Raw genomic sequence first — 25,480 nt, forward strand, 5'->3', positions numbered from 1 at the left:
ATATAAGGCGGTGAGGCTCAGTCAGTCACTCAGTGTTGCCTGAGAGGGCAACACTGCAACAGCCGGCCGCCAGGCTGTCTTTTTTTTGCACAGCTAGTTGCCTCCAGGAGGCCACAAGAGGGAGACAAGGGACTGCAAAATGGAAAATAGGCATCCACCAACTTTACAGACAACTTCTCCTTGCTCCTACAACCTCCATCCTTGCACAGTTTGTTATTCTTCTAGGTAACATAGTAACAAATCCAAATTGCTGCTCTCTTTGTAGGCAAGCAAGGCTTTGTTGCAACTGCAATTCTTACTTCTTCTTGAAATGTAGGGACGACAGTACATTCCATCACATCCATCTAGTGTACACAGGTAGGTCCATTGTGGCGGGCAGGCGAGCGGGCGGGCTGCTTTATTGGCTGTTTGCTGTTCCCCTACTCCACTCCACTATTTGACTGTTGTGCTGCATCAATCAATCAATCAATCAATCAATCAATCAATCAATCAGTGGCTGGCTCAGGTGCAGCTCTTTAACTTACCTAAAAGGGAGGGCGGAGAGAAGACAAGGAAGGTGAATGAGGTGTTCCAATGTGAAATGCCGGAAACACAGAAACACAGACGACACACAACAAGAGGTGGCAATCTATTCATTAATTGCATTTAATCAATGAGCTCATTATCACTCATGCATTGTCCAACAGGTGTTGAAATAATGGGATTAAAAGGGGAGATCCCTTCAGAAAGACAGAAACAATAGCAAAGACAAAAAACACTTTTGGAATCTGCTTTTAGTCAACACATAAGGAAAGGGTGCACCGGTCCTGGAAATACTGCAATACCAGGTCAATGCGTGGAGTGGACAGAGCAAGCTCTATTTCCATCTCCCTGTTCTAAAAATCCATTTAATATATGGTCCCCAGATAGGGGACGTATCAGATATTAAACTGATAAGAACAGATACTACACTTGATCTTAGCCAAAAGGCCGAGAAGCGATAACCCGAACGGGCCGCGCGTTGCCCGAGCCTGCCCGATACTGCTGTTCAGCCCTTGCAGCGATTCAGCCTACTTCTAGGCAATTCCATGGGGCCCTGCAGGCTCACACACTCACAGCTACACGGGAGGTGAATAAAGGCCGGAGAGGAAGCCAGACAGGATTTGCTTCTTTTGCTTGCACCACAATGCAGTGCTGAAAGAGGAGGAATCTACATAAAAACGCCTTCCTGGCAACGCCCAAATGCCCTGCTGCCATGCAGATAAACACTGGCAGCGGCAGCAAGTGCATGCCCACAGCCACCCCTTGTTCCTTCACACCTTGTATCAGCTGTAATCCAGTCCAGTCCAGTGCTGCCTGCTGAGCAGCACTGACCAACACTGCCTGGGCCCAGGCTTTTATCTCTGAGGCCCCATTATGATGTCAGAAAGCTGGCTCTGGAATCCTGAGGGCTCCACTATGACACGTGCAAAGTTCCGTCTGAACTTTATATAAGACGGTGAGGCTCAGTCAGTCACTCAGTGTTGCCTGAGAGGGCAACACTGCAACAGCCGGCCGCCAGGCTGTCTTTTTTTTGCACAGCTAGTTGCCTCCAGGAGGCCACAAGAGGGAGACAAGGGACTGCAAAATGGAAAATAGGCATCCACCAACTTTACAGACAACTTCTCCTTGCTCCTACAACCTCCATCCTTGCACAGTTTGTTATTCTTCTAGGTAACATAGTAACAAATCCAAATTGCTGCTCTCTTTGTAGGCAAGCAAGGCTTTGTTGCAACTGCAATTCTTACTTCTTCTTGAAATGTAGGGACGACAGTACATTCCATCACATCCATCTAGTGTACACAGGTAGGTCCATTGTGGCGGGCAGGCGAGCGGGCGGGCTGCTTTATTGGCTGTTTGCTGTTCCCCTACTCCACTCCACTATTTGACTGTTGTGCTGCATCAATCAATCAATCAATCAATCAATCAATCAATCAATCAATCAATCAATCAATCAGTGGCTGGCTCAGGTGCAGCTCTTTAACTTACCTAAAAGGGAGGGCGGAGAGAAGACAAGGAAGGTGAATGAGGTGTTCCAATGTGAAATGCCGGAAACACAGAAACACAGACGACACACAACAAGAGGTGGCAATCTATTCATTAATTGCATTTAATCAATGAGCTCATTATCACTCATGCATTGTCCAACAGGTGTTGAAATAATGGGATTAAAAGGGGAGATCCCTTCAGAAAGACAGAAACAATAGCAAAGACAAAAAACACTTTTGGAATCTGCTTTTAGTCAACACATAAGGAAAGGGTGCACCGGTCCTGGAAATACTGCAATACCAGGTCAATGCGTGGAGTGGACAGAGCAAGCTCTATTTCCATCTCCCTGTTCTAAAAATCCATTTAATATATGGTCCCCAGATAGGGGACGTATCAGATATTAAACTGATAAGAACAGATACTACACTTGATCTTAGCCAAAAGGCCGAGAAGCGATAACCCGAACGGGCCGCGCGTTGCCCGAGCCTGCCCGATACTGCTGTTCAGCCCTTGCAGCGATTCAGCCTACTTCTAGGCAATTCCATGGGGCCCTGCAGGCTCACACACTCACAGCTACACGGGAGGTGAATAAAGGCCGGAGAGGAAGCCAGACAGGATTTGCTTCTTTTGCTTGCACCACAATGCAGTGCTGAAAGAGGAGGAATCTACATAAAAACGCCTTCCTGGCAACGCCCAAATGCCCTGCTGCCATGCAGATAAACACTGGCAGCGGCAGCAAGTGCATGCCCACAGCCACCCCTTGTTCCTTCACACCTTGTATCAGCTGTAATCCAGTCCAGTCCAGTGCTGCCTGCTGAGCAGCACTGACCAACACTGCCTGGGCCCAGGCTTTTATCTCTGAGGCCCCATTATGATGTCAGAAAGCTGGCTCTGGAATCCTGAGGGCTCCACTATGACACGTGCAAAGTTCCGTCTGAACTTTATATAAGACGGTGAGGCTCAGTCAGTCACTCAGTGTTGCCTGAGAGGGCAACACTGCAACAGCCGGCCGCCAGGCTGTCTTTTTTTTGCACAGCTAGTTGCCTCCAGGAGGCCACAAGAGGGAGACAAGGGACTGCAAAATGGAAAATAGGCATCCACCAACTTTACAGACAACTTCTCCTTGCTCCTACAACCTCCATCCTTGCACAGTTTGTTATTCTTCTAGGTAACATAGTAACAAATCCAAATTGCTGCTCTCTTTGTAGGCAAGCAAGGCTTTGTTGCAACTGCAATTCTTACTTCTTCTTGAAATGTAGGGACGACAGTACATTCCATCACATCCATCTAGTGTACACAGGTAGGTTCATTGTGGCGGGCAGGCGAGCGGGCGGGCTGCTTTATTGGCTGTTTGCTGTTCCCCTACTCCACTCCACTATTTGACTGTTGTGCTGCATCAATCAATCAATCAATCAATCAATCAATCAATCAATCAATCAGTGGCTGGCTCAGGTGCAGCTCTTTAACTTACCTAAAAGGGAGGGCGGAGAGAAGACAAGGAAGGTGAATGAGGTGTTCCAATGTGAAATGCCGGAAACACAGAAACACAGACGACACACAACAAGAGGTGGCAATCTATTCATTAATTGCATTTAATCAATGAGCTCATTATCACTCATGCATTGTCCAACAGGTGTTGAAATAATGGGATTAAAAGGGGAGATCCCTTCAGAAAGACAGAAACAATAGCAAAGACAAAAAACACTTTTGGAATCTGCTTTTAGTCAACACATAAGGAAAGGGTGCACCGGTCCTGGAAATACTGCAATACCAGGTCAATGCGTGGAGTGGACAGAGCAAGCTCTATTTCCATCTCCCTGTTCTAAAAATCCATTTAATATATGGTCCCCAGATAGGGGACGTATCAGATATTAAACTGATAAGAACAGATACTACACTTGATCTTAGCCAAAAGGCCGAGAAGCGATAACCCGAACGGGCCGCGCGTTGCCCGAGCCTGCCCGATACTGCTGTTCAGCCCTTGCAGCGATTCAGCCTACTTCTAGGCAATTCCATGGGGCCCTGCAGGCTCACACACTCACAGCTACACGGGAGGTGAATAAAGGCCGGAGAGGAAGCCAGACAGGATTTGCTTCTTTTGCTTGCACCACAATGCAGTGCTGAAAGAGGAGGAATCTACATAAAAACGCCTTCCTGGCAACGCCCAAATGCCCTGCTGCCATGCAGATAAACACTGGCAGCGGCAGCAAGTGCATGCCCACAGCCACCCCTTGTTCCTTCACACCTTGTATCAGCTGTAATCCAGTCCAGTCCAGTGCTGCCTGCTGAGCAGCACTGACCAACACTGCCTGGGCCCAGGCTTTTATCTCTGAGGCCCCATTATGATGTCAGAAAGCTGGCTCTGGAATCCTGAGGGCTCCACTATGACACGTGCAAAGTTCCGTCTGAACTTTATATAAGACGGTGAGGCTCAGTCAGTCACTCAGTGTTGCCTGAGAGGGCAACACTGCAACAGCCGGCCGCCAGGCTGTCTTTTTTTTGCACAGCTAGTTGCCTCCAGGAGGCCACAAGAGGGAGACAATGGACTGCAAAATGGAAAATAGGCATCCACCAACTTTACAGACAACTTCTCCTTGCTCCTACAACCTCCATCCTTGCACAGTTTGTTATTCTTCTAGGTAACATAGTAACAAATCCAAATTGCTGCTCTCTTTGTAGGCAAGCAAGGCTTTGTTGCAACTGCAATTCTTACTTCTTCTTGAAATGTAGGGACGACAGTACATTCCATCACATCCATCTAGTGTACACAGGTAGGTTCATTGTGGCGGGCAGGCGAGCGGGCGGGCTGCTTTATTGGCTGTTTGCTGTTCCCCTACTCCACTCCACTATTTGACTGTTGTGCTGCATCAATCAATCAATCAATCAATCAATCAATCAATCAATCAATCAATCAATCAATCAATCAATCAGTGGCTGGCTCAGGTGCAGCTCTTTAACTTACCTAAAAGGGAGGGCGGAGAGAAGACAAGGAAGGTGAATGAGGTGTTCCAATGTGAAATGCCGGAAACACAGAAACACAGACGACACACAACAAGAGGTGGCAATCTATTCATTAATTGCATTTAATCAATGAGCTCATTATCACTCATGCATTGTCCAACAGGTGTTGAAATAATGGGATTAAAAGGGGAGATCCCTTCAGAAAGACAGAAACAATAGCAAAGACAAAAAACACTTTTGGAATCTGCTTTTAGTCAACACATAAGGAAAGGGTGCACCGGTCCTGGAAATACTGCAATACCAGGTCAATGCGTGGAGTGGACAGAGCAAGCTCTATTTCCATCTCCCTGTTCTAAAAATCCATTTAATATATGGTCCCCAGATAGGGGACGTATCAGATATTAAACTGATAAGAACAGATACTACACTTGATCTTAGCCAAAAGGCCGAGAAGCGATAACCCGAACGGGCCGCGCGTTGCCCGAGCCTGCCCGATACTGCTGTTCAGCCCTTGCAGCGATTCAGCCTACTTCTAGGCAATTCCATGGGGCCCTGCAGGCTCACACACTCACAGCTACACGGGAGGTGAATAAAGGCCGGAGAGGAAGCCAGACAGGATTTGCTTCTTTTGCTTGCACCACAATGCAGTGCTGAAAGAGGAGGAATCTACATAAAAACGCCTTCCTGGCAACGCCCAAATGCCCTGCTGCCATGCAGATAAACACTGGCAGCGGCAGCAAGTGCATGCCCACAGCCACCCCTTGTTCCTTCACACCTTGTATCAGCTGTAATCCAGTCCAGTCCAGTGCTGCCTGCTGAGCAGCACTGACCAACACTGCCTGGGCCCAGGCTTTTATCTCTGAGGCCCCATTATGATGTCAGAAAGCTGGCTCTGGAATCCTGAGGGCTCCACTATGACACGTGCAAAGTTCCGTCTGAACTTTATATAAGACGGTGAGGCTCAGTCAGTCACTCAGTGTTGCCTGAGAGGGCAACACTGCAACAGCCGGCCGCCAGGCTGTCTTTTTTTTGCACAGCTAGTTGCCTCCAGGAGGCCACAAGAGGGAGACAAGGGACTGCAAAATGGAAAATAGGCATCCACCAACTTTACAGACAACTTCTCCTTGCTCCTACAACCTCCATCCTTGCACAGTTTGTTATTCTTCTAGGTAACATAGTAACAAATCCAAATTGCTGCTCTCTTTGTAGGCAAGCAAGGCTTTGTTGCAACTGCAATTCTTACTTCTTCTTGAAATGTAGGGACGACAGTACATTCCATCACATCCATCTAGTGTACACAGGTAGGTCCATTGTGGCGGGCAGGCGAGCGGGCGGGCTGCTTTATTGGCTGTTTGCTGTTCCCCTACTCCACTCCACTATTTGACTGTTGTGCTGCATCAATCAATCAATCAATCAATCAATCAATCAATCAATCAATCAATCAATCAATCAATCAATCAATCAGTGGCTGGCTCAGGTGCAGCTCTTTAACTTACCTAAAAGGGAGGGCGGAGAGAAGACAAGGAAGGTGAATGAGGTGTTCCAATGTCAAATGCCGGAAACACAGAAACACAGACGACACACAACAAGAGGTGGCAATCTATTCATTAATTGCATTTAATCAATGAGCTCATTATCACTCATGCATTGTCCAACAGGTGTTGAAATAATGGGATTAAAAGGGGAGATCCCTTCAGAAAGACAGAAACAATAGCAAAGACAAAAAACACTTTTGGAATCTGCTTTTAGTCAACACATAAGGAAAGGGTGCACCGGTCCTGGAAATACTGCAATACCAGGTCAATGCGTGGAGTGGACAGAGCAAGCTCTATTTCCATCTCCCTGTTCTAAAAATCCATTTAATATATGGTCCCCAGATAGGGGACGTATCAGATATTAAACTGATAAGAACAGATACTACACTTGATCTTAGCCAAAAGGCCGAGAAGCGATAACCCGAATGGGCCGCGCGTTGCCCGAGCCTGCCCGATACTGCTGTTCAGCCCTTGCAGCGATTCAGCCTACTTCTAGGCAATTCCATGGGGCCCTGCAGGCTCACACACTCACAGCTACACGGGAGGTGAATAAAGGCCGGAGAGGAAGCCAGACAGGATTTGCTTCTTTTGCTTGCACCACAATGCAGTGCTGAAAGAGGAGGAATCTACATAAAAACGCCTTCCTGGCAACGCCCAAATGCCCTGCTGCCATGCAGATAAACACTGGCAGCGGCAGCAAGTGCATGCCCACAGCCACCCCTTGTTCCTTCACACCTTGTATCAGCTGTAATCCAGTCCAGTCCAGTGCTGCCTGCTGAGCAGCACTGACCAACACTGCCTGGGCCCAGGCTTTTATCTCTGAGGCCCCATTATGATGTCAGAAAGCTGGCTCTGGAATCCTGAGGGCTCCACTATGACACGTGCAAAGTTCCGTCTGAACTTTATATAAGACGGTGAGGCTCAGTCAGTCACTCAGTGTTGCCTGAGAGGGCAACACTGCAACAGCCGGCCGCCAGGCTGTCTTTTTTTTGCACAGCTAGTTGCCTCCAGGAGGCCACAAGAGGGAGACAAGGGACTGCAAAATGGAAAATAGGCATCCACCAACTTTACAGACAACTTCTCCTTGCTCCTACAACCTCCATCCTTGCACAGTTTGTTATTCTTCTAGGTAACATAGTAACAAATCCAAATTGCTGCTCTCTTTGTAGGCAAGCAAGGCTTTGTTGCAACTGCAATTCTTACTTCTTCTTGAAATGTAGGGACGACAGTACATTCCATCACATCCATCTAGTGTACACAGGTAGGTCCATTGTGGCGGGCAGGCGAGCGGGCGGGCTGCTTTATTGGCTGTTTGCTGTTCCCCTACTCCACTCCACTATTTGACTGTTGTGCTGCATCAATCAATCAATCAATCAATCAATCAATCAATCAATCAATCAATCAATCAATCAATCAATCAATCAGTGGCTGGCTCAGGTGCAGCTCTTTAACTTACCTAAAAGGGAGGGCGGAGAGAAGACAAGGAAGGTGAATGAGGTGTTCCAATGTGAAATGCCGGAAACACAGAAACACAGACGACACACAACAAGAGGTGGCAATCTATTCATTAATTGCATTTAATCAATGAGCTCATTATCACTCATGCATTGTCCAACAGGTGTTGAAATAATGGGATTAAAAGGGGAGATCCCTTCAGAAAGACAGAAACAATAGCAAAGACAAAAAACACTTTTGGAATCTGCTTTTAGTCAACACATAAGGAAAGGGTGCACCGGTCCTGGAAATACTGCAATACCAGGTCAATGCGTGGAGTGGACAGAGCAAGCTCTATTTCCATCTCCCTGTTCTAAAAATCCATTTAATATATGGTCCCCAGATAGGGGACGTATCAGATATTAAACTGATAAGAACAGATACTACACTTGATCTTAGCCAAAAGGCCGAGAAGCGATAACCCGAACGGGCCGCGCGTTGCCCGAGCCTGCCCGATACTGCTGTTCAGCCCTTGCAGCGATTCAGCCTACTTCTAGGCAATTCCATGGGGCCCTGCAGGCTCACACACTCACAGCTACACGGGAGGTGAATAAAGGCCGGAGAGGAAGCCAGACAGGATTTGCTTCTTTTGCTTGCACCACAATGCAGTGCTGAAAGAGGAGGAATCTACATAAAAACGCCTTCCTGGCAACGCCCAAATGCCCTGCTGCCATGCAGATAAACACTGGCAGCGGCAGCAAGTGCATGCCCACAGCCACCCCTTGTTCCTTCACACCTTGTATCAGCTGTAATCCAGTCCAGTCCAGTGCTGCCTGCTGAGCAGCACTGACCAACACTGCCTGGGCCCAGGCTTTTATCTCTGAGGCCCCATTATGATGTCAGAAAGCTGGCTCTGGAATCCTGAGGGCTCCACTATGACACGTGCAAAGTTCCGTCTGAACTTTATATAAGACGGTGAGGCTCAGTCAGTCACTCAGTGTTGCCTGAGAGGGCAACACTGCAACAGCCGGCCGCCAGGCTGTCTTTTTTTTGCACAGCTAGTTGCCTCCAGGAGGCCACAAGAGGGAGACAAGGGACTGCAAAATGGAAAATAGGCATCCACCAACTTTACAGACAACTTCTCCTTGCTCCTACAACCTCCATCCTTGCACAGTTTGTTATTCTTCTAGGTAACATAGTAACAAATCCAAATTGCTGCTCTCTTTGTAGGCAAGCAAGGCTTTGTTGCAACTGCAATTCTTACTTCTTCTTGAAATGTAGGGACGACAGTACATTCCATCACATCCATCTAGTGTACACAGGTAGGTCCATTGTGGCGGGCAGGCGAGCGGGCGGGCTGCTTTATTGGCTGTTTGCTGTTCCCCTACTCCACTCCACTATTTGACTGTTGTGCTGCATCAATCAATCAATCAATCAATCAATCAATCAATCAATCAATCAATCAATCAGTGGCTGGCTCAGGTGCAGCTCTTTAACTTACCTAAAAGGGAGGGCGGAGAGAAGACAAGGAAGGTGAATGAGGTGTTCCAATGTGAAATGCCGGAAACACAGAAACACAGACGACACACAACAAGAGGTGGCAATCTATTCATTAATTGCATTTAATCAATGAGCTCATTATCACTCATGCATTGTCCAACAGGTGTTGAAATAATGGGATTAAAAGGGGAGATCCCTTCAGAAAGACAGAAACAATAGCAAAGACAAAAAACACTTTTGGAATCTGCTTTTAGTCAACACATAAGGAAAGGGTGCACCGGTCCTGGAAATACTGCAATACCAGGTCAATGCGTGGAGTGGACAGAGCAAGCTCTATTTCCATCTCCCTGTTCTAAAAATCCATTTAATATATGGTCCCCAGATAGGGGACGTATCAGATATTAAACTGATAAGAACAGATACTACACTTGATCTTAGCCAAAAGGCCGAGAAGCGATAACCCGAACGGGCCGCGCGTTGCCCGAGCCTGCCCGATACTGCTGTTCAGCCCTTGCAGCGATTCAGCCTACTTCTAGGCAATTCCATGGGGCCCTGCAGGCTCACACACTCACAGCTACACGGGAGGTGAATAAAGGCCGGAGAGGAAGCCAGACAGGATTTGCTTCTTTTGCTTGCACCACAATGCAGTGCTGAAAGAGGAGGAATCTACATAAAAACGCCTTCCTGGCAACGCCCAAATGCCCTGCTGCCATGCAGATAAACACTGGCAGCGGCAGCAAGTGCATGCCCACAGCCACCCCTTGTTCCTTCACACCTTGTATCAGCTGTAATCCAGTCCAGTCCAGTGCTGCCTGCTGAGCAGCACTGACCAACACTGCCTGGGCCCAGGCTTTTATCTCTGAGGCCCCATTATGATGTCAGAAAGCTGGCTCTGGAATCCTGAGGGCTCCACTATGACACGTGCAAAGTTCCGTCTGAACTTTATATAAGACGGTGAGGCTCAGTCAGTCACTCAGTGTTGCCTGAGAGGGCAACACTGCAACAGCCGGCCGCCAGGCTGTCTTTTTTTTGCACAGCTAGTTGCCTCCAGGAGGCCACAAGAGGGAGACAAGGGACTGCAAAATGGAAAATAGGCATCCACCAACTTTACAGACAACTTCTCCTTGCTCCTACAACCTCCATCCTTGCACAGTTTGTTATTCTTCTAGGTAACATAGTAACAAATCCAAATTGCTGCTCTCTTTGTAGGCAAGCAAGGCTTTGTTGCAACTGCAATTCTTACTTCTTCTTGAAATGTAGGGACGACAGTACATTCCATCACATCCATCTAGTGTACACAGGTAGGTCCATTGTGGCGGGCAGGCGAGCGGGCGGGCTGCTTTATTGGCTGTTTGCTGTTCCCCTACTCCACTCCACTATTTGACTGTTGTGCTGCATCAATCAATCAATCAATCAATCAATCAATCAATCAATCAATCAGTGGCTGGCTCAGGTGCAGCTCTTTAACTTACCTAAAAGGGAGGGCGGAGAGAAGACAAGGAAGGTGAATGAGGTGTTCCAATGTGAAATGCCGGAAACACAGAAACACAGACGACACACAACAAGAGGTGGCAATCTATTCATTAATTGCATTTAATCAATGAGCTCATTATCACTCATGCATTGTCCAACAGGTGTTGAAATAATGGGATTAAAAGGGGAGATCCCTTCAGAAAGACAGAAACAATAGCAAAGACAAAAAACACTTTTGGAATCTGCTTTTAGTCAACACATAAGGAAAGGGTGCACCGGTCCTGGAAATACTGCAATACCAGGTCAATGCGTGGAGTGGACAGAGCAAGCTCTATTTCCATCTCCCTGTTCTAAAAATCCATTTAATATATGGTCCCCAGATAGGGGACGTATCAGATATTAAACTGATAAGAACAGATACTACACTTGATCTTAGCCAAAAGGCCGAGAAGCGATAACCCGAACGGGCCGCGCGTTGCCCGAGCCTGCCCGATACTGCTGTTCAGCCCTTGCAGCGATTCAGCCTACTTCTAGGCAATTCCATGGGGCCCTGCAGGCTCACACACTCACAGCTACACGGGAGGTGAATAAAGGCCGGAGAGGAAGCCAGACAGGATTTGCTTCTTTTGCTTGCACCACAATGCAGTGCTGAAAGAGGAGGAATCTACATAAAAACGCCTTCCTGGCAACGCCCAAATGCCCTGCTGCCATGCAGATAAACACTGGCAGCGGCAGCAAGTGCATGCCCACAGCCACCCCTTGTTCCTTCACACCTTGTATCAGCTGTAATCCAGTCCAGTCCAGTGCTGCCTGCTGAGCAGCACTGACCAACACTGCCTGGGCCCAGGCTTTTATCTCTGAGGCCCCATTATGATGTCAGAAAGCTGGCTCTGGAATCCTGAGGGCTCCACTATGACACGTGCAAAGTTCCGTCTGAACTTTATATAAGACGGTGAGGCTCAGTCAGTCACTCAGTGTTGCCTGAGAGGGCAACACTGCAACAGCCGGCCGCCAGGCTGTCTTTTTTTTGCACAGCTAGTTGCCTCCAGGAGGCCACAAGAGGGAGACAAGGGACTGCAAAATGGAAAATAGGCATCCACCAACTTTACAGACAACTTCTCCTTGCTCCTACAACCTCCATCCTTGCACAGTTTGTTATTCTTCTAGGTAACATAGTAACAAATCCAAATTGCTGCTCTCTTTGTAGGCAAGCAAGGCTTTGTTGCAACTGCAATTCTTACTTCTTCTTGAAATGTAGGGACGACAGTACATTCCATCACATCCATCTAGTGTACACAGGTAGGTCCATTGTGGCGGGCAGGCGAGCGGGCGGGCTGCTTTATTGGCTGTTTGCTGTTCCCCTACTCCACTCCACTATTTGACTGTTGTGCTGCATCAATCAATCAATCAATCAATCAATCAATCAATCAATCAATCAATCAATCAATCAATCAATCAATCAGTGGCTGGCTCAGGTGCAGCTCTTTAACTTACCTAAAAGGGAGGGCGGAGAGAAGACAAGGAAGGTGAATGAGGTGTTCCAATGTGAAATGCCGGAAACACAGAAACACAGACGACACACAACAAGAGGTGGCAATCTATTCATTAATTGCATTTAATCAATGAGCTCATTATCACTCATGCATTGTCCAACAGGTGTTGAAATAATGGGATTAAAAGGGGAGATCCCTTCAGAAAGACAGAAACAATAGCAAAGACAAAAAACACTTTTGGAATCTGCTTTTAGTCAACACATAAGGAAAGGGTGCACCGGTCCTGGAAATACTGCAATACCAGGTCAATGCGTGGAGTGGACAGAGCAAGCTCTATTTCCATCTCCCTGTTCTAAAAATCCATTTAATATATGGTCCCCAGATAGGGGACGTATCAGATATTAAACTGATAAGAACAGATACTACACTTGATCTTAGCCAAAAGGCCGAGAAGCGATAACCCGAACGGGCCGCGCGTTGCCCGAGCCTGCCCGATACTGCTGTTCAGCCCTTGCAGCGATTCAGCCTACTTCTAGGCAATTCCATGGGGCCCTGCAGGCTCACACACTCACAGCTACACGGGAGGTGAATAAAGGCCGGAGAGGAAGCCAGACAGGATTTGCTTCTTTTGCTTGCACCACAATGCAGTGCTGAAAGAGGAGGAATCTACATAAAAACGCCTTCCTGGCAACGCCCAAATGCCCTGCTGCCATGCAGATAAACACTGGCAGCGGCAGCAAGTGCATGCCCACAGCCACCCCTTGTTCCTTCACACCTTGTATCAGCTGTAATCCAGTCCAGTCCAGTGCTGCCTGCTGAGCAGCACTGACCAACACTGCCTGGGCCCAGGCTTTTATCTCTGAGGCCCCATTATGATGTCAGAAAGCTGGCTCTGGAATCCTGAGGGCTCCACTATGACACGTGCAAAGTTCCGTCTGAACTTTATATAAGACGGTGAGGCTCAGTCAGTCACTCAGTGTTGCCTGAGAGGGCAACACTGCAACAGCCGGCCGCCAGGCTGTCTTTTTTTTGCACAGCTAGTTGCCTCCAGGAGGCCACAAGAGGGAGACAAGGGACTGCAAAATGGAAAATAGGCATCCACCAACTTTACAGACAACTTCTCCTTGCTCCTACAACCTCCATCCTTGCACAGTTTGTTATTCTTCTAGGTAACATAGTAACAAATCCAAATTGCTGCTCTCTTTGTAGGCAAGCAAGGCTTTGTTGCAACTGCAATTCTTACTTCTTCTTGAAATGTAGGGACGACAGTACATTCCATCACATCCATCTAGTGTACACAGGTAGGTTCATTGTGGCGGGCAGGCGAGCGGGCGGGCTGCTTTATTGGCTGTTTGCTGTTCCCCTACTCCACTCCACTATTTGACTGTTGTGCTGCATCAATCAATCAATCAATCAATCAATCAATCAATCAATCAATCAATCAATCAGTGGCTGGCTCAGGTGCAGCTCTTTAACTTACCTAAAAGGGAGGGCGGAGAGAAGACAAGGAAGGTGAATGAGGTGTTCCAATGTGAAATGCCGGAAACACAGAAACACAGACGACACACAACAAGAGGTGGCAATCTATTCATTAATTGCATTTAATCAATGAGCTCATTATCACTCATGCATTGTCCAACAGGTGTTGAAATAATGGGATTAAAAGGGGAGATCCCTTCAGAAAGACAGAAACAATAGCAAAGACAAAAAACACTTTTGGAATCTGCTTTTAGTCAACACATAAGGAAAGGGTGCACCGGTCCTGGAAATACTGCAATACCAGGTCAATGCGTGGAGTGGACAGAGCAAGCTCTATTTCCATCTCCCTGTTCTAAAAATCCATTTAATATATGGTCCCCAGATAGGGGACGTATCAGATATTAAACTGATAAGAACAGATACTACACTTGATCTTAGCCAAAAGGCCGAGAAGCGATAACCCGAACGGGCCGCGCGTTGCCCGAGCCTGCCCGATACTGCTGTTCAGCCCTTGCAGCGATTCAGCCTACTTCTAGGCAATTCCATGGGGCCCTGCAGGCTCACACACTCACAGCTACACGGGAGGTGAATAAAGGCCGGAGAGGAAGCCAGACAGGATTTGCTTCTTTTGCTTGCACCACAATGCAGTGCTGAAAGAGGAGGAATCTACATAAAAACGCCTTCCTGGCAACGCCCAAATGCCCTGCTGCCATGCAGATAAACACTGGCAGCGGCAGCAAGTGCATGCCCACAGCCACCCCTTGTTCCTTCACACCTTGTATCAGCTGTAATCCAGTCCAGTCCAGTGCTGCCTGCTGAGCAGCACTGACCAACACTGCCTGGGCCCAGGCTTTTATCTCTGAGGCCCCATTATGATGTCAGAAAGCTGGCTCTGGAATCCTGAGGGCTCCACTATGACACGTGCAAAGTTCCGTCTGAACTTTATATAAGACGGTGAGGCTCAGTCAGTCACTCAGTGTTGCCTGAGAGGGCAACACTGCAACAGCCGGCCGCCAGGCTGTCTTTTTTTTGCACAGCTAGTTGCCTCCAGGAGGCCACAAGAGGGAGACAATGGACTGCAAAATGGAAAATAGGCATCCACCAACTTTACAGACAACTTCTCCTTGCTCCTACAACCTCCATCCTTGCACAGTTTGTTATTCTTCTAGGTAACATAGTAACAAATCCAAATTGCTGCTCTCTTTGTAGGCAAGCAAGGCTTTGTTGCAACTGCAATTCTTACTTCTTCTTGAAATGTAGGGACGACAGTACATTCCATCACATCCATCTAGTGTACACAGGTAGGTTCATTGTGGCGGGCAGGCGAGCGGGCGGGCTGCTTTATTGGCTGTTTGCTGTTCCCCTACTCCACTCCACTATTTGACTGTTGTGCTGCATCAATCAATCAATCAATCAATCAATCAATCAATCAATCAATCAATCAATCAATCAATCAATCAGTGGCTGGCTCAGGTGCAGCTCTTTAACTTACCTAAAAGGGAGGGCGGAGAGAAGACAAGGAAGGTGAATGAGGTGTTCCAATGTGAAATGCCGGAAACACAGAAACACAGACGACACACAACAAGAGGTGGCAATCTATTCATTAATTGCATTTAATCAATGAGCTCATTATCACTCATGCATTGTCCAACAGGTGTTGAAATAATGGGATTAAAAGGGGAGATCCCTTCAGAAAGACAGAAACAATAGCAAAGACAAAAAACACTTTTGGAATCTGCTTTTAGTCAACACATAAGGAAAGGGTGCACCGGTCCTGGAAATACTGCAATACCAGGTCAATGCGTGGAGTGGACAGAGCAAGCTCTATTTCCATCTCCCTGTTCTAAAAATCCATTTAATATATGGTCCCCAGATAGGGGACGTATCAGATATTAAACTGATAAGAACAGATACTACACTTGATCTTAGCCAAAAGGCCGAGAAGCGATAACCCGAACGGGCCGCGCGTTGCCCGAGCCTGCCCGATACTGCTGTTCAGCCCTTGCAGCGATTCAGCCTACTTCTAGGCAATTCCATGGGGCCCTGCAGGCTCACACACTCACAGCTACACGGGAGGTGAATAAAGGCCGGAGAGGAAGCCAGACAGGATTTGCTTCTTTTGCTTGCACCACAATGCAGTGCTGAAAGAGGAGGAATCTACATAAAAACGCCTTCCTGGCAACGCCCAAATGCCCTGCTGCCATGCAGATAAACACTGGCAGCGGCAGCAAGTGCATGCCCACAGCCACCCCTTGTTCCTTCACACCTTGTATCAGCTGTAATCCAGTCCAGTCCAGTGCTGCCTGCTGAGCAGCACTGACCAACACTGCCTGGGCCCAGGCTTTTATCTCTGAGGCCCCATTATGATGTCAGAAAGCTGGCTCTGGAATCCTGAGGGCTCCACTATGACACGTGCAAAGTTCCGTCTGAACTTTATATAAGACGGTGAGGCTCAGTCAGTCACTCAGTGTTGCCTGAGAGGGCAACACTGCAACAGCCGGCCGCCAGGCTGTCTTTTTTTTGCACAGCTAGTTGCCTCCAGGAGGCCACAAGAGGGAGACAAGGGACTGCAAAATGGAAAATAGGCATCCACCAACTTTACAGACAACTTCTCCTTGCTCCTACAACCTCCATCCTTGCACAGTTTGTTATTCTTCTAGGTAACATAGTAACAAATCCAAATTGCTGCTCTCTTTGTAGGCAAGCAAGGCTTTGTTGCAACTGCAATTCTTACTTCTTCTTGAAATGTAGGGACGACAGTACATTCCATCACATCCATCTAGTGTACACAGGTAGGTCCATTGTGGCGGGCAGGCGAGCGGGCGGGCTGCTTTATTGGCTGTTTGCTGTTCCCCTACTCCACTCCACTATTTGACTGTTGTGCTGCATCAATCAATCAATCAATCAATCAATCAATCAATCAATCAATCAATCAATCAATCAATCAGTGGCTGGCTCAGGTGCAGCTCTTTAACTTACCTAAAAGGGAGGGCGGAGAGAAGACAAGGAAGGTGAATGAGGTGTTCCAATGTCAAATGCCGGAAACACAGAAACACAGACGACACACAACAAGAGGTGGCAATCTATTCATTAATTGCATTTAATCAATGAGCTCATTATCACTCATGCATTGTCCAACAGGTGTTGAAATAATGGGATTAAAAGGGGAGATCCCTTCAGAAAGACAGAAACAATAGCAAAGACAAAAAACACTTTTGGAATCTGCTTTTAGTCAACACATAAGGAAAGGGTGCACCGGTCCTGGAAATACTGCAATACCAGGTCAATGCGTGGAGTGGACAGAGCAAGCTCTATTTCCATCTCCCTGTTCTAAAAATCCATTTAATATATGGTCCCCAGATAGGGGACGTATCAGATATTAAACTGATAAGAACAGATACTACACTTGATCTTAGCCAAAAGGCCGAGAAGCGATAACCCGAATGGGCCGCGCGTTGCCCGAGCCTGCCCGATACTGCTGTTCAGCCCTTGCAGCGATTCAGCCTACTTCTAGGCAATTCCATGGGGCCCTGCAGGCTCACACACTCACAGCTACACGGGAGGTGAATAAAGGCCGGAGAGGAAGCCAGACAGGATTTGCTTCTTTTGCTTGCACCACAATGCAGTGCTGAAAGAGGAGGAATCTACATAAAAACGCCTTCCTGGCAACGCCCAAATGCCCTGCTGCCATGCAGATAAACACTGGCAGCGGCAGCAAGTGCATGCCCACAGCCACCCCTTGTTCCTTCACACCTTGTATCAGCTGTAATCCAGTCCAGTCCAGTGCTGCCTGCTGAGCAGCACTGACCAACACTGCCTGGGCCCAGGCTTTTATCTCTGAGGCCCCATTATGATGTCAGAAAGCTGGCTCTGGAATCCTGAGGGCTCCACTATGACACGTGCAAAGTTCCGTCTGAACTTTATATAAGACGGTGAGGCTCAGTCAGTCACTCAGTGTTGCCTGAGAGGGCAACACTGCAACAGCCGGCCGCCAGGCTGTCTTTTTTTTGCACAGCTAGTTGCCTCCAGGAGGCCACAAGAGGGAGACAAGGGACTGCAAAATGGAAAATAGGCATCCACCAACTTTACAGACAACTTCTCCTTGCTCCTACAACCTCCGTTTGTTATTCTTCTAGGTAACATAGTAACAAATCCAAATTGCTGCTCTCTTTGTAGGCAAGCAAGGCTTTGTTGCAACTGCAATTCTTACTTCTTCTTGAAATGTAGGGACGACAGTACATTCCATCACATCCATCTAGTGTACACAGGTAGGTCCATTGTGGCGGGCAGGCGAGCGGGCGGGCTGCTTTATTGGCTGTTTGCTGTTCCCCTACTCCACTCCACTATTTGACTGTTGTGCTGCATCAATCAATCAATCAATCAATCAATCAATCAATCAATCAATCAATCAATCAATCAATCAATCAATCAGTGGCTGGCTCAGGTGCAGCTCTTTAACTTACCTAAAAGGGAGGGCGGAGAGAAGACAAGGAAGGTGAATGAGGTGTTCCAATGTGAAATGCCGGAAACACAGAAACACAGACGACACACAACAAGAGGTGGCAATCTATTCATTAATTGCATTTAATCAATGAGCTCATTATCACTCATGCATTGTCCAACAGGTGTTGAAATAATGGGATTAAAAGGGGAGATCCCTTCAGAAAGACAGAAACAATAGCAAAGACAAAAAACACTTTTGGAATCTGCTTTTAGTCAACACATAAGGAAAGGGTGCACCGGTCCTGGAAATACTGCAATACCAGGTCAATGCGTGGAGTGGACAGAGCAAGCTCTATTTCCATCTCCCTGTTCTAAAAATCCATTTAATATATGGTCCCCAGATAGGGGACGTATCAGATATTAAACTGATAAGAACAGATACTACACTTGATCTTAGCCAAAAGGCCGAGAAGCGATAACCCGAACGGGCCGCGCGTTGCCCGAGCCTGCCCGATACTGCTGTTCAGCCCTTGCAGCGATTCAGCCTACTTCTAGGCAATTCCATGGGGCCCTGCAGGCTCACACACTCACAGCTACACGGGAGGTGAATAAAGGCCGGAGAGGAAGCCAGACAGGATTTGCTTCTTTTGCTTGCACCACAATGCAGTGCTGAAAGAGGAGGAATCTACATAAAAACGCCTTCCTGGCAACGCCCAAATGCCCTGCTGCCATGCAGATAAACACTGGCAGCGGCAGCAAGTGCATGCCCACAGCCACCCCTTGTTCCTTCACACCTTGTATCAGCTGTAATCCAGTCCAGTCCAGTGCTGCCTGCTGAGCAGCACTGACCAACACTGCCTGGGCCCAGGCTTTTATCTCTGAGGCCCCATTATGATGTCAGAAAGCTGGCTCTGGAATCCTGAGGGCTCCACTATGACACGTGCAAAGTTCCGTCTGAACTTTATATAAGACGGTGAGGCTCAGTCAGTCACTCAGTGTTGCCTGAGAGGGCAACACTGCAACAGCCGGCCGCCAGGCTGTCTTTTTTTTGCACAGCTAGTTGCCTCCAGGAGGCCACAAGAGGGAGACAAGGGACTGCAAAATGGAAAATAGGCATCCACCAACTTTACAGACAACTTCTCCTTGCTCCTACAACCTCCATCCTTGCACAGTTTGTTATTCTTCTAGGTAACATAGTAACAAATCCAAATTGCTGCTCTCTTTGTAGGCAAGCAAGGCTTTGTTGCAACTGCAATTCTTACTTCTTCTTGAAATGTAGGGACGACAGTACATTCCATCACATCCATCTAGTGTACACAGGTAGGTCCATTGTGGCGGGCAGGCGAGCGGGCGGGCTGCTTTATTGGCTGTTTGCTGTTCCCCTACTCCACTCCACTATTTGACTGTTGTGCTGCATCAATCAATCAATCAATCAATCAATCAATCAATCAATCAATCAATCAATCAATCAATCAGTGGCTGGCTCAGGTGCAGCTCTTTAACTTACCTAAAAGGGAGGGCGGAGAGAAGACAAGGAAGGTGAATGAGGTGTTCCAATGTGAAATGCCGGAAACACAGAAACACAGACGACACACAACAAGAGGTGGCAATCTATTCATTAATTGCATTTAATCAATGAGCTCATTATCACTCATGCATTGTCCAACAGGTGTTGAAATAATGGGATTAAAAGGGGAGATCCCTTCAGAAAGACAGAAACAATAGCAAAGACAAAAAACACTTTTGGAATCTGCTTTTAGTCAACACATAAGGAAAGGGTGCACCGGTCCTGGAAATACTGCAATACCAGGTCAATGCGTGGAGTGGACAGAGCAAGCTCTATTTCCATCTCCCTGTTCTAAAAATCCATTTAATATATGGTCCCCAGATAGGGGACGTATCAGATATTAAACTGATAAGAACAGATACTACACTTGATCTTAGCCAAAAGGCCGAGAAGCGATAACCCGAACGGGCCGCGCGTTGCCCGAGCCTGCCCGATACTGCTGTTCAGCCCTTGCAGCGATTCAGCCTACTTCTAGGCAATTCCATGGGGCCCTGCAGGCTCACACACTCACAGCTACACGGGAGGTGAATAAAGGCCGGAGAGGAAGCCAGACAGGATTTGCTTCTTTTGCTTGCACCACAATGCAGTGCTGAAAGAGGAGGAATCTACATAAAAACGCCTTCCTGGCAACGCCCAAATGCCCTGCTGCCATGCAGATAAACACTGGCAGCGGCAGCAAGTGCATGCCCACAGCCACCCCTTGTTCCTTCACACCTTGTATCAGCTGTAATCCAGTCCAGTCCAGTGCTGCCTGCTGAGCAGCACTGACCAACACTGCCTGGGCCCAGGCTTTTATCTCTGAGGCCCCATTATGATGTCAGAAAGCTGGCTCTGGAATCCTGAGGGCTCCACTATGACACGTGCAAAGTTCCGTCTGAACTTTATATAAGACGGTGAGGCTCAGTCAGTCACTCAGTGTTGCCTGAGAGGGCAACACTGCAACAGCCGGCCGCCAGGCTGTCTTTTTTTTGCACAGCTAGTTGCCTCCAGGAGGCCACAAGAGGGAGACAAGGGACTGCAAAATGGAAAATAGGCATCCACCAACTTTACAGACAACTTCTCCTTGCTCCTACAACCTCCATCCTTGCACAGTTTGTTATTCTTCTAGGTAACATAGTAACAAATCCAAATTGCTGCTCTCTTTGTAGGCAAGCAAGGCTTTGTTGCAACTGCAATTCTTACTTCTTCTTGAAATGTAGGGACGACAGTACATTCCATCACATCCATCTAGTGTACACAGGTAGGTCCATTGTGGCTGGCAGGCGAGCGGGCGGGCTGCTTTATTGGCTGTTTGCTGTTCCCCTACTCCACTCCACTATTTGACTGTTGTGCTGCATCAATCAATCAATCAATCAATCAATCAATCAATCAATCAATCAATCAATCAATCAGTGGCTGGCTCAGGTGCAGCTCTTTAACTTACCTAAAAGGGAGGGCGGAGAGAAGACAAGGAAGGTGAATGAGGTGTTCCAATGTGAAATGCCGGAAACACAGAAACACAGACGACACACAACAAGAGGTGGCAATCTATTCATTAATTGCATTTAATCAATGAGCTCATTATCACTCATGCATTGTCCAACAGGTGTTGAAATAATGGGATTAAAAGGGGAGATCCCTTCAGAAAGACAGAAACAATAGCAAAGACAAAAAACACTTTTGGAATCTGCTTTTAGTCAACACATAAGGAAAGGGTGCACCGGTCCTGGAAATACTGCAATACCAGGTCAATGCGTGGAGTGGACAGAGCAAGCTCTATTTCCATCTCCCTGTTCTAAAAATCCATTTAATATATGGTCCCCAGATAGGGGACGTATCAGATATTAAACTGATAAGAACAGATACTACACTTGATCTTAGCCAAAAGGCCGAGAAGCGATAACCCGAACGGGCCGCGCGTTGCCCGAGCCTGCCCGATACTGCTGTTCAGCCCTTGCAGCGATTCAGCCTACTTCTAGGCAATTCCATGGGGCCCTGCAGGCTCACACACTCACAGCTACACGGGAGGTGAATAAAGGCCGGAGAGGAAGCCAGACAGGATTTGCTTCTTTTGCTTGCACCACAATGCAGTGCTGAAAGAGGAGGAATCTACATAAAAACGCCTTCCTGGCAACGCCCAAATGCCCTGCTGCCATGCAGATAAACACTGGCAGCGGCAGCAAGTGCATGCCCACAGCCACCCCTTGTTCCTTCACACCTTGTATCAGCTGTAATCCAGTCCAGTCCAGTGCTGCCTGCTGAGCAGCACTGACCAACACTGCCTGGGCCCAGGCTTTTATCTCTGAGGCCCCATTATGATGTCAGAAAGCTGGCTCTGGAATCCTGAGGGCTCCACTATGACACGTGCAAAGTTCCGTCTGAACTTTATATAAGACGGTGAGGCTCAGTCAGTCACTCAGTGTTGCCTGAGAGGGCAACACTGCAACAGCCGGCCGCCAGGCTGTCTTTTTTTTGCACAGCTAGTTGCCTCCAGGAGGCCACAAGAGGGAGACAAGGGACTGCAAAATGGAAAATAGGCATCCACCAACTTTACAGACAACTTCTCCTTGCTCCTACAACCTCCATCCTTGCACAGTTTGTTATTCTTCTAGGTAACATAGTAACAAATCCAAATTGCTGCTCTCTTTGTAGGCAAGCAAGGCTTTGTTGCAACTGCAATTCTTACTTCTTCTTGAAATGTAGGGACGACAGTACATTCCATCACATCCATCTAGTGTACACAGGTAGGTCCATTGTGGCGGGCAGGCGAGCGGGCGGGCTGCTTTATTGGCTGTTTGCTGTTCCCCTACTCCACTCCACTATTTGACTGTTGTGCTGCATCAATCAATCAATCAATCAATCAATCAATCAATCAATCATCAATCAATCAATCAGTGGCTGGCTCAGGTGCAGCTCTTTAACTTACCTAAAAGGGAGGGCGGAGAGAAGACAAGGAAGGTGAATGAGGTGTTCCAATGTGAATGCCGGAAACACAGAAACACAGACGACACACAACAAGAGGTGGCAATCTATTCATTAATTGCATTTAATCAATGAGCTCATTATCACTCATGCATTGTCCAACAGGTGTTGAAATAATGGGATTAAAAGGGGAGATCCCTTCAGAAAGACAGAAACAATAGCAAAGACAAAACACTTTTGGAATCTGCTTTTAGTCAACACATAAGGAAAGGGTGCACCGGTCCTGGAAATACTGCAATACCAGGTCAATGCGTGGAGTGGACAGAGCAAGCTCTATTTCCATCTCCCTGTTCTAAAAATCCATTTAATATATGGTCCCCAGATAGGGGACGTATCAGATATTAAACTGATAAGAACAGATACTACACTTGATCTTAGCCAAAAGGCCGAGAAGCGATAACCCGAACGGGCCGCGCGTTGCCCGAGCCTGCCCGATACTGCTGTTCAGCCCTTGCAGCGATTCAGCCTACTTCTAGGCAATTCCATGGGGCCCTGCAGGCTCACACACTCACAGCTACACGGGAGGTGAATAAAGGCCGGAGAGGAAGCCAGACAGGATTTGCTTCTTTTGCTTGCACCACAATGCAGTGCTGAAAGAGGAGGAATCTACATAAAAACGCCTTCCTGGCAACGCCCAAATGCCCTGCTTCCATGCAGATAAACACTGGCAGCGGCAGCAAGTGCATGCCCACAGCCACCCCTTGTTCCTTCACACCTTGTATCAGCTGTAATCCAGTCCAGTCCAGTGCTGCCTGCTGAGCAGCACTGACCAACACTGCCTGGGCCCAGGCTTTTATCTCTGAGGCCCCATTATGATGTCAGAAAGCTGGCTCTGGAATCCTGAGGGCTCCACTATGACACGTGCAAAGTTCCGTCTGAACTTTATATAAGACGGTGAGGCTCAGTCAGTCACTCAGTGTTGCTGAGAGGGCAACACTGCAACAGCCGGCCGCCAGGCTGTCTTTTTTTTGCACAGCTAGTTGCCTCCAGGAGGCCACAAGAGGGAGACAAGGGACTGCAAAATGGAAAATAGGCATCCACCAACTTTACAGACAACTTCTCCTTGCTCCTACAACCTCCATCCTTGCACAGTTTGTTATTCTTCTAGGTAACATAGTAACAAATCCAAATTGCTGCTCTCTTTGTAGGCAAGCAAGGCTTTGTTGCAACTGCAATTCTTACTTCTTCTTGAAATGTAGGGACGACAGTACATTCCATCACATCCATCTAGTGTACACAGGTAGGTCCATTGTGGCGGGCAGGCGAGCGGGCGGGCTGCTTTATTGGCTGTTTGCTGTTCCCCTACTCCACTCCACTATTTGACTGTTGTGCTGCATCAATCAATCAATCAATCAATCAATCAATCAATCAATCAATCAATCAATCAATCAGTGGCTGGCTCAGGTGCAGCTCTTTAACTTACCTAAAAGGGAGGGCGGAGAGAAGACAAGGAAGGTGAATGAGGTGTTCCAATGTGAAATGCCGGAAACACAGAAACACAGACGACACACAACAAGAGGTGGCAATCTATTCATTAATTGCATTTAATCAATGAGCTCATTATCACTCATGCATTGTCCAACAGGTGTTGAAATAATGGGATTAAAAGGGGAGATCCCTTCAGAAAGACAGAAACAATAGCAAAGACAAAAAACACTTTTGGAATCTGCTTTTAGTCAACACATAAGGAAAGGGTGCACCGGTCCTGGAAATACTGCAATACCAGGTCAATGCGTGGAGTGGACAGAGCAAGCTCTATTTCCATCTCCCTGTTCTAAAAATCCATTTAATATATGGTCCCCAGATAGGGGACGTATCAGATATTAAACTGATAAGAACAGATACTACACTTGATCTTAGCCAAAAGGCCGAGAAGCGATAACCCGAACGGGCCGCGCGTTGCCCGAGCCTGCCCGATACTGCTGTTCAGCCCTTGCAGCGATTCAGCCTACTTCTAGGCAATTCCATGGGGCCCTGCAGGCTCACACACTCACAGCTACACGGGAGGTGAATAAAGGCCGGAGAGGAAGCCAGACAGGATTTGCTTCTTTTGCTTGCACCACAATGCAGTGCTGAAAGAGGAGGAATCTACATAAAAACGCCTTCCTGGCAACGCCCAAATGCCCTGCTGCCATGCAGATAAACACTGGCAGCGGCAGCAAGTGCATGCCCACAGCCACCCCTTGTTCCTTCACACCTTGTATCAGCTGTAATCCAGTCCAGTCCAGTGCTGCCTGCTGAGCAGCACTGACCAACACTGCCTGGGCCCAGGCTTTTATCTCTGAGGCCCCATTATGATGTCAGAAAGCTGGCTCTGGAATCCTGAGGGCTCCACTATGACACGTGCAAAGTTCCGTCTGAACTTTATATAAGACGGTGAGGCTCAGTCAGTCACTCAGTGTTGCCTGAGAGGGCAACACTGCAACAGCCGGCCGCCAGGCTGTCTTTTTTTTGCACAGCTAGTTGCCTCCAGGAGGCCACAAGAGGGAGACAAGGGACTGCAAAATGGAAAATAGGCATCCACCAACTTTACAGACAACTTCTCCTTGCTCCTACAACCTCCATCCTTGCACAGTTTGTTATTCTTCTAGGTAACATAGTAACAAATCCAAATTGCTGCTCTCTTT

The 25,480-nt window shown here is 47.7% G+C and overlaps 17 non-coding genes across 17 annotated transcripts; all 17 read right to left on the minus strand.

Annotated features, from left to right (window-relative positions):
* Nucleotides 1-790: 790 nt before the first annotated feature.
* LOC142692614 (U2 spliceosomal RNA) lies at nucleotides 791-981 on the minus strand. The gene has a single exon (XR_012861042.1). It is a non-coding gene; the product is annotated as a U2 spliceosomal RNA (small nuclear RNA).
* Nucleotides 982-2,273: 1,292 nt separating this feature from the next.
* LOC142692615 (U2 spliceosomal RNA) lies at nucleotides 2,274-2,464 on the minus strand. Its single transcript, XR_012861043.1, has one exon. It is a non-coding gene; the product is annotated as a U2 spliceosomal RNA (small nuclear RNA).
* A 1,280-nt stretch (nucleotides 2,465-3,744) lies between these two features.
* Nucleotides 3,745-3,935, minus strand: LOC142692616 (U2 spliceosomal RNA). The gene has a single exon (XR_012861044.1). It is a non-coding gene; the product is annotated as a U2 spliceosomal RNA (small nuclear RNA).
* Nucleotides 3,936-5,235: 1,300 nt separating this feature from the next.
* LOC142692617 (U2 spliceosomal RNA) lies at nucleotides 5,236-5,426 on the minus strand. Its single transcript, XR_012861045.1, has one exon. It is a non-coding gene; the product is annotated as a U2 spliceosomal RNA (small nuclear RNA).
* Nucleotides 5,427-6,730: 1,304 nt separating this feature from the next.
* Nucleotides 6,731-6,921, minus strand: LOC142692618 (U2 spliceosomal RNA). The gene has a single exon (XR_012861046.1). It is a non-coding gene; the product is annotated as a U2 spliceosomal RNA (small nuclear RNA).
* A 1,304-nt stretch (nucleotides 6,922-8,225) lies between these two features.
* On the minus strand, nucleotides 8,226-8,416 carry LOC142692619 (U2 spliceosomal RNA). Its single transcript, XR_012861047.1, has one exon. It is a non-coding gene; the product is annotated as a U2 spliceosomal RNA (small nuclear RNA).
* A 1,288-nt stretch (nucleotides 8,417-9,704) lies between these two features.
* LOC142692622 (U2 spliceosomal RNA) lies at nucleotides 9,705-9,895 on the minus strand. Its single transcript, XR_012861049.1, has one exon. It is a non-coding gene; the product is annotated as a U2 spliceosomal RNA (small nuclear RNA).
* Nucleotides 9,896-11,175: 1,280 nt separating this feature from the next.
* LOC142692623 (U2 spliceosomal RNA) lies at nucleotides 11,176-11,366 on the minus strand. The gene has a single exon (XR_012861050.1). It is a non-coding gene; the product is annotated as a U2 spliceosomal RNA (small nuclear RNA).
* Nucleotides 11,367-12,670: 1,304 nt separating this feature from the next.
* Nucleotides 12,671-12,861, minus strand: LOC142692624 (U2 spliceosomal RNA). Its single transcript, XR_012861051.1, has one exon. It is a non-coding gene; the product is annotated as a U2 spliceosomal RNA (small nuclear RNA).
* A 1,288-nt stretch (nucleotides 12,862-14,149) lies between these two features.
* Nucleotides 14,150-14,340, minus strand: LOC142692625 (U2 spliceosomal RNA). The gene has a single exon (XR_012861052.1). It is a non-coding gene; the product is annotated as a U2 spliceosomal RNA (small nuclear RNA).
* A 1,300-nt stretch (nucleotides 14,341-15,640) lies between these two features.
* On the minus strand, nucleotides 15,641-15,831 carry LOC142692626 (U2 spliceosomal RNA). The gene has a single exon (XR_012861053.1). It is a non-coding gene; the product is annotated as a U2 spliceosomal RNA (small nuclear RNA).
* Nucleotides 15,832-17,127: 1,296 nt separating this feature from the next.
* Nucleotides 17,128-17,318, minus strand: LOC142692627 (U2 spliceosomal RNA). The gene has a single exon (XR_012861054.1). It is a non-coding gene; the product is annotated as a U2 spliceosomal RNA (small nuclear RNA).
* Nucleotides 17,319-18,611: 1,293 nt separating this feature from the next.
* Nucleotides 18,612-18,802, minus strand: LOC142692628 (U2 spliceosomal RNA). The gene has a single exon (XR_012861055.1). It is a non-coding gene; the product is annotated as a U2 spliceosomal RNA (small nuclear RNA).
* Nucleotides 18,803-20,098: 1,296 nt separating this feature from the next.
* On the minus strand, nucleotides 20,099-20,289 carry LOC142692629 (U2 spliceosomal RNA). The gene has a single exon (XR_012861056.1). It is a non-coding gene; the product is annotated as a U2 spliceosomal RNA (small nuclear RNA).
* A 1,292-nt stretch (nucleotides 20,290-21,581) lies between these two features.
* Nucleotides 21,582-21,772, minus strand: LOC142692630 (U2 spliceosomal RNA). Its single transcript, XR_012861057.1, has one exon. It is a non-coding gene; the product is annotated as a U2 spliceosomal RNA (small nuclear RNA).
* A 1,288-nt stretch (nucleotides 21,773-23,060) lies between these two features.
* LOC142692632 (U2 spliceosomal RNA) lies at nucleotides 23,061-23,251 on the minus strand. The gene has a single exon (XR_012861058.1). It is a non-coding gene; the product is annotated as a U2 spliceosomal RNA (small nuclear RNA).
* Nucleotides 23,252-24,542: 1,291 nt separating this feature from the next.
* LOC142692634 (U2 spliceosomal RNA) lies at nucleotides 24,543-24,733 on the minus strand. Its single transcript, XR_012861060.1, has one exon. It is a non-coding gene; the product is annotated as a U2 spliceosomal RNA (small nuclear RNA).
* Nucleotides 24,734-25,480: the final 747 nt, after the last annotated feature.

Source organism: Rhinoderma darwinii (assembly GCF_050947455.1).
Source record: "Rhinoderma darwinii isolate aRhiDar2 chromosome 5 unlocalized genomic scaffold, aRhiDar2.hap1 SUPER_5_unloc_39, whole genome shotgun sequence".
Taxonomy (NCBI): Eukaryota; Metazoa; Chordata; class Amphibia; order Anura; family Rhinodermatidae; genus Rhinoderma; species Rhinoderma darwinii.